The 10,044-nt window shown below is 43.4% G+C and overlaps 1 protein-coding gene across 2 annotated transcripts in view; it reads right to left on the bottom strand.

The window, feature by feature from the left end:
* Positions 1–2,315, bottom strand: part of TTBK2 (tau tubulin kinase 2) — an 85,726-nt gene extending 83,411 nt beyond the window's left edge. Inside the window, exon 1 of one of the 2 annotated variants that reach the window (XM_066188126.1) lies at positions 1,992–2,315. The gene's annotated coding sequence lies outside the window, so the exon portion shown is untranslated. The remainder of the gene's footprint in view (positions 1–1,991) is intronic. The other variant, XM_066188127.1, reaches the window with a different exon arrangement.
* Positions 2,316–10,044: the final 7,729 nt, after the last annotated feature.

The following is a 10,044-nucleotide window of genomic DNA, read 5'->3' on the forward strand; positions in this document are numbered from 1 at the left end:
ACTCAAAAATCTTGATATAATCAGCCACATTGAGAAAAGCCTCTCTGGAACTGGTGATGTTAGAAGTCTCTGAGCCTGCAGTACGCAGCAGCAGTACAGTGACTACACTAAACATAAGCAACGTCACCATCTTCCAGCCGCTCAATTTGCTCTTCTCATTCTAACCTCATCCTTCCCAAACAGGAAGTTTAAAAAGATGCTGAGCTTCAAGCAAATAATGATACATCAGGAATATATTAGAGAAGAGCAAAGTATTTTTAAGGGATAATTTGTTCCATCTTCACATTTTTTAAACTATATGTTGATGCACTGTTTTCAAAATAACTTTTGACAAATGACTACTAATACTATTGCAGTCAAACTTTCCTATATACAATTTCACTGACAGGCCAAACAAATGTTTACAAGCATACCTCTGGTTTAACAAGTTAAGAAAGTTCTACTACTTTGTTAAACATAATTCATTCTGTAAAGCAAACGAATCATCAAGAAAGTATTCAGGACAATATTAGCACAAAATAAAAATGTTGAGTATCTTTGTATCATGAATTCATATAATTAAGACTTAAAAAAAATTACCAAAATCAAACAAGAGCAGCAAAATAAATCTTAATCTTTTGCTTTCTCAGCTAAAATGAACTAACATACCTACAAGTATAGCTAGCATGTGTTCAACAGAGGCATGGCATTAACTACATAAAATGCATTTTAAAAATCTACTCATTTCTTCCAGAACCAGAACGTGGAAACTAACCACACACTTTAAGGCTAACAAGATACTTAAATAGAGCATGATTTATTTTAAGGCTCTCAACATTCCTGCAATATAGTTTACTAATTCAGAACATTTAAGCTGAAAATTACACTGGTTCTGCACATAGAGTCTAACTAAGAAAGCCACTACAGGCTATTTTGTAATTCATTTTCTATGGCCCTTTCCACCTTAATTAGAAATACGGTAGGAGGTTCTCAAAAGGCTGTGGTATACTCCCGGGTCATTCCTTTGTGTCCATCTCCCTCCGCCCCCACGATAATACACGATAATACATCAATATTATCATTATTTGTACTCCCGCCCCCACTTACACCAGCAGTTGATTTCAACTGCTCTGGCTCACACCAGAGGTTACAAACCTCGTAGCGAGCTTTGTCCTCTCATTGCTTTTGCTCTAGAGTGACAACAGAAGCCTAAGGATGCCGCTGCAACTCCAGAGATCAGCTGCAGACTCGGGAACCAGGTGCTTTCCCACGTCTCCTCCGTAAAGCTAGAAGTACTTGAAAAAACGGCTTTTTAACGCCGTTCCACACGCAGTTTGTGTGCTCCCCTGAGCGCCGTGGTGCGCGCACCCGCGGCCTAGCCAGGCGTATCTGTATGCACGGATCGATGCAAGTGCCGCTAATGGCTCCAGCACTTAGAGCGCCAGGCGACAGACAGCCCGCTTCCCATCCAGCCGTGCCCACACAGCAGCCGTCACACGCACGCCACAACCCAGAGCTGGAAATACAGACGCAGCTATTTTAAAACAGAGATCTTTCGCCGTCAGAAGACGCAAATTTCTGTACCATTCGCCTTCTTGCAGCAAGTGGGAGGGACAAAAAAAAAAAAAAAAAAAAAAAAAAAAACCAAAAAAAAACCCCCAATCTCGTGCCTATAAATCTGAGTTCTCCGTAGAGGCCGGGGCAGCGGTGACTGCTGCTGGAGCCCGCAAGACCTGCCAACCTTAACTCCACGGAGGGGATCGCCCCGTCCTGCCCCACTGGAATAAGCCCTTCCCGGGGCGGGCCGTGGCTCCCGGAGCTCCCGCGCCCGGCAAACTCCCTCTCCCGCGGGGACACAAACCGCGACGCGGCTCCCACGCAGCAGCCGCTGGGGCCGGGCCGGCGGCCGCCGGAGCCCGCGGGCCGCGCCCCGCCGAGGCGGCCGGAGCGCCCGCGGGGACGGGGCGCCGGGGAAACGGCGGCGGCCGCGGCGCAGCACCACGAATCCTCACCTGGAACGGGGCCGAGGCGGCGGCTCCTCGGGTCGGCGCGGCGAGTCTCGGCGGCGCCCCTGGCCCCACAGGGGATGGTGTGCGCGGCGCGGGGCGGGGGCTACAGCGGCGCCCCCCGGCCCAGCCTCCGCCCCATGGCGTGCGGCGCGGTCTCTATGGCGACTGCAGAGCCGGGCCGGCCCGCAGGGAGGGGTAACGGCGGCGCGCAGGCGGAGGGCGCTCAGCGGGTCACGGGGCGGCTCGCAGTGCTCCTCAAGGGGGTTGAGCCCCTCGCCGCGGCCGCCGCCATCCCTGCGGCAGTGCCGGCCGGAGCCCGGCCGCGCTCGCCCGCGCCGCCGCCCCCGCGCTCGCCCTTCCTCGGCCGCGGCGCCACCAAGCCCGCTGTCCCCCGGGGCACCGCCCACATCCCATTTCCGGAGCGATGATTGGGCAGCTGCGGCGATTTCTCACGGGCGATTGGCTCTTAGCGCGGTCAATCCGGGCTTTGGGGGCGGGCGCACCTGGCCGTGGCGCTGTGCAGTGCGGGGTTGGTTGAGCCGGCGGGTGCCGGTACAGCCGCGGCCGCCCCCGCGCAGCGCCAGGGCAGAGCCGCGGGATGGGCGCCGGAGTTCCCGTTGCCGACGAGCTTCCGAGGGGCAGCGCCCATGCGGGGGCTGGCACTGGCCCTGGGCGCTCGCCACCGCAGGGCCGCTGCCGGCGGGAAGCTGGGTCCTCGTTGCGGTGCCGCCTCAGCAGCCGGGACTGCGCTGTCCGCACCTGGGCGGGCTGCCCGGGGCCTGATGGGCGCGGGCCGCTGCCCGGCCGCGGGTGGGGCGAGAGGGCTGAGGAAGGACAGGCCGGGGCGGGGGAGGCGGGTGACCCCGCGTCGCCGAGGGCACCACTGTCCCCTTCGAGGGCACGGCAGGCCCGTCACCCCTGGGCTCCGCACAGTGACAGTAGGAAACGGTGGATGTGTCCCGTGCCTAGGTGAGTACGGCCTTGGAAGAGAAAGCTTTCCGCTCTCACAGGTGACTCCTTACTGCAGGCAGGGCTCTCGAGGCTCGTGAGGCCACGGAGCGGGCATTCCTCGGTGGGTGCCTTCATCGCACAACAGCTTACAGGACGCGTTTGTAGGCCACAGTGTCAGCCCAGAGGCTGGATCCATCTGGCAGACCAGCACCTAGCAGGGGCCTGTGCTGCGGGAAGGAGGAAGCACAGATTTGCTGTGCTCACAGCAGCTTCTATGAAGTGAGTAAACACACCGTAGCGTTCCCCTCGTGAAGTTTCTTTAAGCGGGGAAGGAAAGAAAAAAAAAAAAAAAAAGTGCCTTTATTTCCCTACTGCCAGCCGGACAAGAAGATAGTGTGAATAATTCAAGGCATTTCTTCATTCATCACAAGGAGATTATAGTTAAAGAGTAAGGCTAGGAAACAGTATCTCCTCCTGCTACTTAATGAAAAGGAAGATTTTAGCTCTGGTATTTAACAAGGGAGTTACCGAGAAGTGCGAGCTGTGAAGCGAACCTAGCAGTGAACCCAAACAGTTGCGAGTTCCTCAGTGTCAGTTTCAGGAAGATGCTTCTTCATTACCAAAGCGCATTGCCTCAAGCAGTGGGCCACCAGTCACAGTGGTGTGGATAAACACTGGTGATAAGCATACATTTCTCTATACTTAGTGGATTCATACGTCTATTATGTGTCCCAACAATCGAAGTAGTTAATAAAAAAGCTGATAGTGTGAAGAAATGTTCATTTTGTGAATGGAAATGAACCACTGTTAATGGCAATATGTGGAGAGAGTTGCTTTTTTTATACACAACAGTACATCTTCTCCTGGGTTACAAAAAGGAGTTACGGGTTTTGCTTACCTTTAAAAGGCACTTAAAATTTCTCAGATGGAAAAACATTCTACTGGAACTATGTATTCCTTCAAATCTGTCTTAAAGGCATTGCAAAGGTGACAGTTATTCTAGGATAAGCAGCTCTTCTTATGCACCAAACAATTTTTTCACATTCACTCTAAAGTGGACAGTGTTTTTCCTCACAGGTTTTAACTGAGGGTAGATAAACACCCTAACCACCTCTTATTTTAAGTACTAAGTTTTGCCAACAAAACTTGCTGCATGCTAGATGAATCCAATATGAATCCCCAAATAACTGACATGTTGCTGGAGGTGTACAATTCTTCAGGAGAATTTTCTGATTCAAATAAAGAGAAGGAAAGGCCTTAACAAACTTGTTTGTCTGGTTTGTCTGTTTACCTGTTCATCATTTCAGATCCAAGGGGCATAGTTTCTCTCATCACTTTGGAACTTCACAAGTTAATTCATTATCTAATACAATTGACATGCACATTATCATGGGAACCACACAAGGTGTCCATGTCCTCTTGCACATTGAAAGCTTTAAAAGACCAAACAGCCTTTCCTTCATTGTCAGGTAAAGGACAGTGACCTGTAAGTTTCCAAATTACCACATGCTCTTCATAAGCAGATAAAACCTGAATGGTTCAAATAGAAGTCAAACAGGGAAAAAAATAAACTAAAACTGAGTCTTTTAAAAAGGAAAATCTGTTTCCACTTATGTGGAGGAAGTCCTTAAGGAAAAGATCTAATCTTTTTTAACTCACTGCTCCAGAAATACACCAAGAAGTACTTCAAGGCTTTCTGTTCTACTATTTTAGGATCAGAGATGTTGATAAGTATAACAGATACCAGCGTTTCCTCTGTCAGTGCAGACTTGAAGAATATCTTTACCACTCACTAAAAAAAACCCAAACAACCAAACCCAAAAAACCACCAGTACGTTAAAATCTCTACATAAATATGAATATGAAATTGAGCTACTCTAGTTTGTTTTTGGTTTTTTTGGTTGGATTTTTTTTGTGTGCTTTTGTTTTTGGTTGTGGTTTTTTCCTGTTGTTTTTTCTTTTTGATAGTACATGTAGTTAAGCTCAGTTGTATTGTGTTGACTTCCCTTAGAAAATGCTACCCTGAGCCAAAAACTGTCCTATGCCCTTTGTTTAGCTCTTACATTGTTAGTTCTAGTTGGCTATCTCGATGCAAAAATGTTTCTTTTTGCAGTTGTTAGTCAACAGCTGTAAACCACAGCAGACGAGCACTTCTCTGTTCTGGAGATTTTTAAGTATCTCAGGTGGTGCAAAATAAATCAGTAAAGCAAACTGTCCTGGTTTCATATGGGATAGAGTTAATTTTCTTTATAGTAACTGGTACTGTGCTGGATTTAGTATGAGAATCATGTTGATAACAGCCTGATGTTTTAGTTGGGTTTCAGTTGTTCTTACTCTAAATCAAGGACATTTCAGCTTTCTGTGGTCTGCCAGTGAGGATGTGCACAAGAATGGAGGAGAACATGGCCAGGACAGCTGACCCGAACTGTCCAAAGGGATATTTCATACCACACAACATCATGCCCAGTACATTAATGGGGAAGGAGTTGGCCATGAGGTGCCAATGGCTGCTGGGGGACAGGCTGGGCATCGGTCAGTGGGTGGTGAATAATTGTGTTGTGCATCACTTGTTTCTCTTGGGTTTTATTTGTCTCTTCACTACAATTAGTAGTAGTAAAAGTGTCTAATTATTATTATCTTTTATATTTTGTTTCAATTATTAAATTACTTGTATCTCAGCCCATGAGGTTTGCCTTTTCTATCCACTTTTTTCCTCACTGGGGCAGGGGTGGGAGAGTGAGCAAGCAGCTGCTGGGACTTACTTGCTACCTGGGGTTAAACCACAACACAGTGTGTTGTCTTAATTCAACCCTAAATGTCTCACTTGGCTGAAGACTGCAGAAAAGTACTGCACACCAAAACTCTGAAGTTAGAGAGTAGGAGGATTAATTGCAGAAATTACTCCAAATCCCAAAGGCTTGCCAGACCAAACTTTATTATAACCACATATTGCTATGAGAAGATGCGAACAAAAAAATTTAATTGTTCTGGTATGTGCATACCAATGAATATGATTTCCTAATAAGTTTGACTGTATGAAAAATAATCTCCAGTCATGTAAAGATATTCTTATATTTTAATATGGATATTTTTATATTTAATCATTATAAATATTATGCATAATTATTTAAGATTAAATGTAATAAATGTTAAATTGTGTAATGAGGCAATAAATAGAACTGGTCTGAATTTTAAAAAAACAGACAGAAACAAGCCAGTAAAGACCAAAGTGACAGCAAACTATTTCTGGGCACAACTAAACACAGCTTCAGCTTTTATTATTTTTTAATTTTAAAAAGAACAGAGAATGAGAAAATACCCACATATCTAATGGGGTACCTGCTTCTCATATCTTTTTTGGTTGAAGAAATAGATCAGAATTTCCAGGAATGTCTATAGATGGAACACAACTTTCTAATGCTTCCAGCTTCTGGTTCCTTAGGCTTCATAAGGTATAGCAATGGAAAAATAGGTTTGCTTTCCTTGAAATCTTTTTTTGTTTAGTATGAGAGATGTAAGAATTTTCATCAATAGTTTTTGTCTAAAAGGAATGATCTAATTTTTCTTCAGGGAATCTTTAAATATTTAAACCGGCACCTATACACAAACATTCATATGTCTGTGATGGAGAAGGGTGACAAGATTAACAATGTGCAAGAACTTCTGAACTCTGCTGTTATTTTCTTCAAATAAACATGTATGGGAGTAGATGACTCATCCTGCAAAGTCCAGACTCATTGGTTTCAAACACTTCCATTGGAACTTCCTTGCCTGGACTTTGAGGTCTTGATGATATTTATTTATTTCTGTATGAGTCAGAACTGAGAGAAAGAAAGAAAAAATAAAAGGAGGATATGGATACAAGGATGCCCAGACTTAACAGAGATGGAAAACTCACAGGCTTGTTTAGTCAGTAAGTTAACATACACCAACTCTTAGAATTGAAAAATTGTTGAAAATTTTAACAAAAATATATATATATATAAATGGAGGCAGAAACAATGCTTTCACTGAAGAGTAGAAAGGTAAAAACATTTGGTAAGTTCACATTTCTGGCAAAAGTCAAGGAGCAAAGGAAGTATTGGTCAAAGATGAGAAAGCTCCTACCAAGTTTTGTAGATGTTTAAACAGGTATCTAGTTAATAGCAAATGACAAACTACAGACCTTGAGACATCTAATTCAGCTCTTTTTCCAGGGAAGGACCAACTGGAAGGTCCCTACAACACTCCTGGCCAGTGTTTGTCAACCTGTTCTAAAGTACTTTGTTGATGGAAATCAATGGGTTTCTTATAGGCTGTTTCACTACGCTCATGAAAAGAATTATTTCACCCATTGTTCTCCTCATATCCTATCACCAAAGGAATTTATTCCTTTCCTCTGTGCAATTACCTATAAAATTACTTGGACACTATTTTCATCTCTCACCATCAGTCTTCTCTACACTAAGGCACCTGAATTCCTTCAGTCTTTTTCCACAAATTGTGATTTCTCGACAGTGTCAATAAGCATGAAGTCACCACTCAGGGGACAGAGGGATCTTGGAGAAGCTCTAAGAGCACTGTGTCTGGCTTCTGGCTTCTGTCTATTTGACAGCTTCAGAAACTCCTGTGAGTCTCTTTCTTTTTTTTCCCCTTTGGTAACTGTCTTCTTTCCAAAAGACTCTCAAATTCCCTATGATAAGTCCTGAGTAATATTGTTCAGTTCAAATGATGTCTGGAGTGTGAAAAATAGCATCAACATCAGATTTATGGTAAGCTGGAAATGGGTACTGATTAGTTTAGGAGGTCTTTTGAGAAGAAAAGTGACAGTGTATGCCTGACTACTTTGCTAGGAGAAGAAGGGTCAGTTGGTAGTATAGTGCATCAAAGTATTGATGCTATGAGATATGGAATTATAAAAGGAAAATTTTACCTCATTATGTAAAACGAATTCTGCTGCCAGGCCTCATAATATGTGTATAATTCCATTCTGCAAAAAGCTTCCTGATACCTGGCTTGTGAGGACAAGATCCACAGTGAATAAAGTACAGAAGTGAAAAGCAAGATTGATGCATTGTCTAATTATGATTAATTTTGTAAAAAGGGATTCTAGTCCAGAAAGAAGCTACAGCCAAGATGGAAGTTTTAGGTTACATATGTTCACTTCCATCTGTACTATAGACTACTGGTCTGATTTTAAGGTGAATACACTATTTCTGTGCCTTATTTTTCCATTTGTAATGAGTCACCGTGAGTCACGAGTGGATGACTCAGAGATTGTGGACAGTACAGCTCCTATGGATTGCAATCAGAGTCAGTCTGACAGGTATTGGTATGGATTTTCCTGCAATGCACAGGACCCCAAATGACAAGCTGTACACATGTGCTGCAGTTCATGCAGGTCTGCTATAATTCCCTTTTCTGCCTGAGACTGATTTCAGCATCCATACTGTTATAACCTTTACACATCTGAAAAATGTAATACTTCTTTTTCTGATTGGTTTCATCTGTGGTGTTCCTCAGGCAATTAGATGAGCTACCGTTTTAGCATTCACATTTTTCATGGAAGATAGTACAGCAGACCTTCTGGTACAACTGTAGTACAGCGTAGAGCTTTAGTTGTAAAAATATATAACTGACTTCGTTTTCAATAAGCTTTGTGTCATTTTAATGTACAAACTGGGTCCTTTTAAATTATTGACTTTTGCCATTTCTTCTTGCCTTTAAATTTTGATATTCCCTCTACCAACTCTGCAGTTCCATAAGAATTTCAGATGTCGTGACTTAACTTAGGTATCTTTATCTACTACAACAACCATAATCATCTAAATACCACTATACTTCCTTTCTAAAAGTTCAGAAATATAATTGAGAAATTAATGTTCTTCAAAGACTCAGTTACTTCTATTTCCTTAATAACTTAATTCTCTAAGTGTCTACCATGTGGTTCACAACTTTACAAAAGCCAAAAAAAGCAGATGGGTGTTCACGTCCTCTCCCCATTATCACATGTCAGTGAGAATCTTTTCCTAAATATGGACTTCCCCCAGCTCAGAAGGAAAGGTTGTGTAGTTCTTGCTTCCATCAGACTCACCAAGTGCCTCCAGTTTTAGTCCAGTACTCCAAAATCTCATATCATTAGTTGTCATTTACATTAAATACAAGGTGAAATGAAAAGCCATCCCAATATAAAAAAAAAAATATTAATTTTTGGAAACTAGATGTAAAATTAAACGTTGCATCATCCCAACTAGTTATTTCATTACACTGATTCATAACACATCTATCCTTGCCTGTGGACTTACATATGAATGGTACTAAATAGGCAAACATTTGTTAAATTTACCTGTTTTGGATCCTAAGCCATAGCACAGCAATCTCCACTGTCAGCAGGAAAGCGTGTGATCTCCTTCTATACCGCTGAGTGATAGATGGAATCCCCCATGTACAACCACTCCTGCAAGTTACAAAATGCTACTCCATGGTCATGATGTCCAGGCTTCCCAAAGGTCTGCAGGAAAGTGCATCACAGTTAATTATAAACTGCCATAACACTAACTAATTTCTGAATAATTCAACGTTTGATATTACATTTGCAGCTGAAGCCATTTCCAAATATGAGATGGAACAAAAAACACAGGCCTCTGGCCTCTAACTGCATGACAATTAGATTTATGTTATTTCCTACAATGGGGCATTCTTGAGCTTCCATTAGCTGTGTGAGTGACCTCTAATCTCTCTAACACAAATTAAAAAAAAAAAAAAAATTCAAGAAAGCTTTTTGCTCTGTATTGCAGAAAAGGCCTTCATACAGCAGCACTGCCATCTCCTGCTTGCTTGCTTCTATGCACGCAAGTCTGAGGTTTGTGTTGCAAAGCAGCCACAGGGAGGGAGGGTGCAGTTTTCTGCTACTGGGTAACTGAGGCAGTAACGTTTTTTAATACTCAGGGATAACACCTTTGGAGTTCTGCAGATAGGGACAGTTTTCACAAGTGAACTTTTTTTAAGCCTAGAAAAGTACTTCAGCTATTTGCCCAGGATTTCTGATATATCACATCCCAGCTGAACAATAACTCAAAATGTGTACATTTGTGTACTTGTGCTGTACCCAAGGAATACATTATAC

This window comes from Chamaea fasciata, unplaced genomic scaffold, assembly GCF_029207755.1.
Source record: "Chamaea fasciata isolate MVZ Bird 193981 ecotype frontalis unplaced genomic scaffold, bChaFas1.0.hap1 SCAF_7, whole genome shotgun sequence".
Classification (NCBI taxonomy): Eukaryota; Metazoa; Chordata; class Aves; order Passeriformes; family Sylviidae; genus Chamaea; species Chamaea fasciata.